This window comes from Aotus nancymaae, unplaced genomic scaffold, assembly GCF_030222135.1.
Source record: "Aotus nancymaae isolate 86718 unplaced genomic scaffold, 86718_ANA_hifiasm-v0.15.2.pri h1tg000040l, whole genome shotgun sequence".
Taxonomy (NCBI): domain Eukaryota; kingdom Metazoa; phylum Chordata; class Mammalia; order Primates; family Aotidae; genus Aotus; species Aotus nancymaae.
Window position 1 is genome coordinate 69181476 of NW_026988454.1, and position 7449 is coordinate 69188924.

Here is a 7449-nt window from a genome sequence, read left to right on the forward strand (position 1 = left end):
CAAGCCTACCCCTCCCATATTTTATAAGCTTCAGGACCCACAAAACCCAGGACTACTTCTAACTTCAGAGGTAAGTTGGCTTTTTGGTTGAAGTTCTCCTTGCAGAACTCTTTTCTCTCCATCTGCACCAGCTGGGTTCCACTCACTGAGGCCAGTAGGCATGTTCTGGCTTGGCCCCCTACTCTTCAAGACTTCCAGGATCACTGCCCTGTCATGTTCGGATCTGGGTCCTGATTATCAGTGTAGCAGAATCAATATAGGAGAATGAAGTACAGTAAATAGTAAAAAACAAAAATTGCCCTAAAAGCAAGGATGTGAATAAAATGCAAAATCCAGACCCCCAACATAGGATAGAAAACAGTTTATTTTCATCATCTGCTGCCAATTTTTCTGGGACTTATCCTAGAATCAGATGAAAACTGAGAAAAAGAAAACTTACTTTGAATGCCAAACATATCTAAATATCTCTGAGTGACAAGGTTTAGCCACAGATCTTGGGTCTTGAAAGTATGTTTGTTTCCACCTAAATGCCTGGCACCATCAGAGACTACAGAGCAAGTAGATGAAGCTGTGCATGTGGGGATGTCCACCTGCAGAATGGCAGGTGGAAAATTATTCAGGGGAAGGAATTTAATTGGTGACCTTTAAAATAATGACTCATTACCTTAAAACATTTTTATTATGTCAGCATGAGAACTTCAATTGAAATTAATATATTTAAATCAAAAACAGTAGGTCTTATTTAACCTATCTTTAACCAAAAAGTACATTTTAAATAATTTATTGGGATTCTTTACCTTCCTTTTTCCTCCTGTTCCTTTCCTCTTTTCTTTACTTCTTCCGTTCTCCTTCTTTTCTTCCTTCCTTCCTTTCTTCTTTCCCTCCCTCCATGAAACCTTCCTTTTGTTTTTGGGTGGTTTCTATTCGCTCCATTTGAAAATCAAATGGTAACTGCAGAGTAGACTCTAACTCTAAATAGTCAAAGTCCTTTCCCCATCTCCTAAATGCTACTGACCAAAGGGACTTAATTAACCCTCCTAACCAGGCAAAGAAGTCAGGAAGACCAGCATTCAATTTTTGATCTGGCTCCTATTAGCTGCTACATCAAGCTACCTAGATATAGAAATGAGATAATACATGTAAAGCACCTAGCTATGATCAGGGCCCTTAACGAAAGTTAGTTAATTGCATTCTTCCTCACAACTTAGTACTTTTCTCCTAAATGACCCAAAAAGAGCAAAGTCATGGCATATATTGTATGCCCAGCCCTTAGACAACCATTTCAGATCTTACATTTGGCCTGGAATTTGCCCAAAAAGAATGACTGAGATGGTTGGACGCTCATTAACCAATATGCTGAATGTGTTATATGACCCACAAAAATAAGATTTCCACATGCTAACATGGATCTGAACCTAGTGAAACATGTACAATCAGGCAGATACTCTAGTTTCAAGAAAATATGCAGCTAGGCAGAAGCTGTATTTACTAGGACATGCTTGTGATTTTCAAAGCAAAATTTTTTGACCAGTTTTCATTATATTCTGGACTATGTAACTTTTATGGCATACACATTTATAAATAAAAGCATGAGAGCCTCTAAATCACTGACTTAGGCTGAAATGATGCCTCTAGGGTTTGGGATTATAAAAAAATAAAAGGAGACCTAGCAGGGATCATAAGGCAATATCCTACAGGAAGCAAAGTGATACCTAGGATTACAGTAGCAATTCCTTTCTGGCATTCATGAAGGAACATATTTTAGATAAACAAATAGGCAGAACATTTTGGATCTCTGTAAATAGATCTGAAAAGTCAGGCAAGAGCCTTTCCCTATATGGGTGCAAATGACATCATTCATAACCTTTTGAGCAACTGGTGCATTTGGAAAAGCTGTAATTTGCAGATATGATATTAAAGTTGAACTATTCACTCTATTTTACATTATAGTACTATGGGCAGGACATGGGAAAGGCAATCTATGACAACATTTTACATGACTGTTTTTCTTTTAATAATAGAAGTTTACCTGTAATGCTTCCATATTAATTTAAATATGTCTTTATGGACCTGAAAATAATAAATGCTGATTTATGCCCATATCAGTTTTTTATTATAAATACCATGATTGCTGTTTTTTCTAATGGATATATACATATAGAAAGTTAAGTGCTACACAGAAGATATACTAAATCATAGCCATTTTTATTTCTCAGTTACATATTCAACAAGTATCAGTGTGCAAAGTACTGAAGAAGGATTTTGGACAAGCTTGAAATGAAAAAGGACACATTGTGTCAATTTAGAACTAATAGGAGAGAGATGCTACACAAATGCTTATGCTACAAGAGGAAGCTTAGTATGCACCAAGAAAAATGGACAAATAGTAGGCCATAAAATTTCAAGAGAAAACAGAAATATGTCTAAGATAACACAAAAAAGCTAAAAATGTCATTTAACTATTCCTGGAATTATAGACAGAATTTTGAAAGAAAAATATTGGTGAGCTATAGTCTACGAACCTGGTTTTAGGTAAACTTGTATTTGTTCCTATCAAATAAAACTACATGAAGCTAAGAAGTAAAATTTAATTCTAATAATTCACTTGACTTTAGAGCATATACATTTCACCAATTATTTCTAATCTGGTGCAAAGTATGTTATAGATAAGAAATAGTGTGAGCAAAAACAACAACAAAAAAAACCCACTAACTCTTTGCTAGTTATTTTATTTGAAGCTCAATGACTAGAGATGGAAGGATGGAGTAGCTTTACTGACATCTTCTGGGAAAACTCTATGTCATGTCCAGGGAATACTGTAGCTTCAAGTAAGACCACATGTACTCCATCCTATTTCGTGGGTTTTAAAAAATGTCAAAATAAGAAACATCAATAACAAATTATTACATGTTGGTCATAGTTTCTTTTTAGTGCATTTTTACATTTAGTTAACAATGAAAACATATTATTTTGATTTAATTTGAATATGCATACATCTGGATAGCATATAGGATATAAATGTGTTGTGCTGGTTTCATAAAGTACATAAATTACTCTCCTTTTATTCAAGCCATTCCCTTTCATTATTTATAGTTACGCTCAGCAAAGAGAACAAATAAATTGTATGAAGACACTATACAATCCTCTGTTGGAAATATTATGTGTTGGCATACACTAATCCCTTTCACAGAGTGCAGGCATTGCAAGCAGCTCCTCATGCCCCGAGTTTCCACTGTGCACCTAGGGTCACTCGTGGCCATGTGTATAAAACAAATGTTACTACTGATGAAAAGCAAGCACTCAGGACCTAGAGAAAAGCACAGGGTAGGAGTGTTTGATACATGAGTAACAATCAACAAGAATTCTCACCCACTTAAAAATTAGTTGCAGGTCATTACTAAAGCAACTTTCTCATCAACTAAACACATGATAATAACTCCTGGGTTTGAAAAATCATTTTGGGTCAGTACCAGAATATTTCACATTCTTGAAGGTAATAATTCAAATATCAACGAATGCAAGATGGATCTGACTACACTCCTTTGCATAAGCAGTGTAAAAATATTCAAAACCAACAGAAAAAAAATGCATTTGTATACTCGGTTTGAATAGAATTAGTGAATCAGGACCATGCAAACGAAACTTAGGTGTGAAGGAAACACATCCAGAGAGAAAAGGAGCAAGATGAGCAAGGATTGCAGGAGGATGGGGGAAGGGGGAGTTGAGGAGGACCAAGCAAATAGCCTCTTTTTACATTGAGATGGTTTTGAGAATAATAATGTGCTAGTTTCTTTCTTTCCTTTTTTTTAATCCAAGTAGCTATTGAAGATTGTAATGATTTCATTCTAAAAAGCAATGCTGGAAAGGCTCTTCGGAGATTGCCAACTCCCACTGTGCAGAAACACTGTGTCCCTGCATGCTGGTGTAATGGAGACAAACAAAAGAAACACTTCAAGAAAAGGGGAGGCAGAACAGGGAAGGCGAAAAAGCACAGAGAATGTGGTTCCCAGAGAAACAGTAAGAGTTTTAGCAATGGCCAAAAGCAAGCATAACTACCTCCAAGTTTGAAACTGATGTAAGTTAAATAAAAAGCTTAACAATTTAAGTAATATATTACATAATGATATTCTCAGTCAAAATAACGGTAACCTGTCATCAACTATAACGATCTAGACCCACTTGCAGTGATACCCACTCCTCAGTTTAAACTGGCCCAATTTGATTTAATCTTTTCAGGCATCTATATGGGCTCCCATCAGAAGCCAATATATCTATGAAATATTATTAGTTATGGAAATGTGTTGCTCTATTGCTTCAGTCTGTCTGCATCTCTCCCATTCTTTTTCTTTCTTTTGGCAAAATAAATGTTTCAGAATCAACACATATAACTACACAACGAAAATATCCTAATTAGGATGATACTCCTTAGTTACTTCAGTTCCTATAAAGATTTAAACAGAGTTTATTACTTCTAGATTCTGACCATTATAAAAAGGTCAATAATAATTACTGTTTATTTGCTTTCAAATGCTCTTAATGTGAACGTTTTCAAGATGGTGAAAACTCGTATTCATAGAAAAACTCATAGGCAATATTTTAGGAAAGAAGATTTAAATTTGTTTTCCATTTCAAATAATTTTAATTACAATGTGTCCACTGTGAAAGGAAAAGAAGTAAGTTTGCTTAATGCCATTATTTCCATACCAGGAATCGATGCTTCTTTGATATTCGCTATATATCTTTGCATTGTAAACCAATTTATAATCTCTGTGTTATTCATCTTTCTATAAGGTTTATCTGAGGCTTATCTGAGGATTTTTTTTAATTGTTTCATATGACTACATTTTGTAAGTGGTGCAATGCAAAAAAGGCATCTGTTTCTTGTAACTAGCAACTCACACCCTGATAAAAGAATTACACTGGATCTTTCTGATGGAAAATCCTCATATCGCTATTCAGAAAGCAAATCACCAAATCTGAGAACTTTGAGGAAAGGCATTTCAGGCAACGAAATGGGGAAAACATGGTAGCCAACACCACCAAGCCACAAATGCTGCCAAAATTATTTTTAAGCTCCCCAAACATTCTGAGAACAAGGATCTTAAGCCTTATTTAAGGTTTTTTTGTTTTTTTAAGTGACATGATCTTGATTATGTTAACATATTATCACTGTGTTACAAAGCCTATTTCTAAAAGTTACCAATGAATAGAATTTTATTAATTATTATATAAAAATATTTTACTAACGGGCACAAAAATTGGTTGAATAAAACTCATATAGTTCACTTACATAATAGTCATTTAAAATACACTTAATATCAGAGGAGCTATTAAATATATAGCTGGCTATATGAAAGGAGAGAACAAGGAACAATGTAGGAATTCTGTTCTGACAGTCGTTGTTTATGATTATTGGATAAAGAAAATCTTTTTTGCTTAAAATGACTCAAGAACTTGAAAGACCTAGCTGGCTAACAGGCATATCCATTCTTACTCATTACACTCAAATGTTTCATTTTGATATCTCTTGTCCTTTTTGTTTTCATTATTTAGTAGTAGTACTAGCATATCATATACAATATAATAGTTGTTATTGCTACATAATAGCAAATATTTATGGAACATTTATCATGTTCCATACACTGTTATAAGAGCTTTAAATATACTCACATATATAATTCTCACAACTTAAGAAATCTATTTTATTATCCCAATTATTCAGATGAAAGGTTAAATAACTTGCCCAAAAAGCAACTGCATTTTAACCAAAGCCAGAATTAAATCTAGGTAGTCTGACTTGTGTATAACACTTCTAGTATTGATAAGTCAATGCTTTCAATGTCTCAATATATATTTATTTGAATATATTCCAATTGCATTGAATTTTTTACAGTATTTCCAATCAGCAAAAAAAAATATGATTTACCAATAAAATTGTAATACACTATTCAGAGGAAATACCGTGATTATCACATGTGTATGTCCATTCTCTAGAAAATAAAGCTTTAAAAGGTAAGATATAGAAAGAAAGTCAAAAGCACCTCTGATGGTCTTCAAGAAAGGGGAGAAAAAGATGGAGGCCACCCCAAACTCCAAGGAAGAACAATAGATTTCAGCTTTTTCCTTTCCTTTCCTTTTATTTCAACAACATTAATACGGTTAGAAGAGGTTACTGTTTATGTTATCCTAGTTACCTGCTTCTTATTTTTAAAAAGGGAAGTAAACCAAAAGGAAGTATTTGTCAATTAAATGTTTGTTGATTATGGGGCATGGGCTTTTGTTTTCCTCTTTCCTTTCAAGAGCTAGACCATTATTTTTTTCCTATAATACCAGTTTTTAAGAAAATATTTTAATAGCAAATGCTGTCTCTTTTCTTTCATTATAATGCTTAACAAGACAATCTGGGCATGTGGTCACTCATCCCCAGCTCAGCAGTGGTTTGCAGGTAAACAATTAGTAGGTCAGCCTGAAGAAAAAATTCTGCTAATAGGAGGGAACTCCAGATGATGATGGCCTATGGTGGTCTCACCCTCAAAATAAGTCATCTGCCTATGACCGTTCACACCTGGAACTGAGTTCCTATTTACATCTAAGTTAGAATCAGTGGGATTAGAAGTAAAGCAACCAGGACAGCGACACACCAAGTTGAAAATATGCAAGTTGTGTCCTCTAGAAGCTCACAACCTAGGGAATGAATGAGTGGCAGAGACTGAAAGAGTTTACTATAAGAAGCTCTAAGGTATTTTACAAGTTATTAGGGAGGACAATGCCACACAATCCACGAAGGGGCAGGGGCCACGGCAGTGTAATCAAGAAGGCTTCACAGAAGAGATGACTTGTTTCTGGGTCTTGCAGAAGGTTTTGTCGTCAAGCCAACCCAAGAAAACAGGGAGAGGGATATGCAGAGATGAAAAACATTTCTTGCCAGAAGAAAAATAAAACAATCCAATCAATTTCACTTGTGCAGAAATCAGCCCTTAGAAACTACTTACAAACTCCAGCAGAGCAGAAGGTTTCTCATCCATTTCCAGCAAGTTTGTAATCCCACATGGGGCTCTCCTCATTCATTTACCGAGAGTATGAATATGGGGCAGTAGTGGTGAAATCACCCAGCAATGATTTTAACCCCTCAGCCTTCCTTCATTTAGTCACAGCACCTTCCTCCCATTTTGCTACTCCTCTGTTTGGAGTTCTGTTCAGCAGGGTGCTTGTGGCTTTAAAAATGCAAAATGTTTGCCAAAAGGAACAGTTTTGCCATGTAGCAAATGTTCATACTCTGTAATGCTAATTTATGTCCTTTCCTATAGTTATACAGGTTGCTATGTGCAATGAATTAAACATTAATAAAAATTATTTGATGAAGCTATTGGGGAATATATTGAGGAAATAGATGTTTGAATGCAAGTGTTGCCACTCTAATGTAGTAACATTTTTTTTTTTTCCACAAAA

General features: G+C 34.9%; 1 long non-coding RNA gene across 2 annotated transcripts in view; it reads right to left on the reverse strand.

Annotated features, from left to right (window-relative positions):
* Positions 1-7055, reverse strand: part of LOC105711428 (uncharacterized) — a 643388-nt gene extending 636333 nt beyond the window's left edge. For both annotated transcript variants that reach the window (XR_010336557.1, XR_010336556.1), the window contains exon 1: positions 6993-7055. This is a non-coding gene — a long non-coding RNA (uncharacterized LOC105711428). The remainder of the gene's footprint in view (positions 1-6992) is intronic.
* Between the last annotated feature and the right edge of the window lie 394 nt (positions 7056-7449).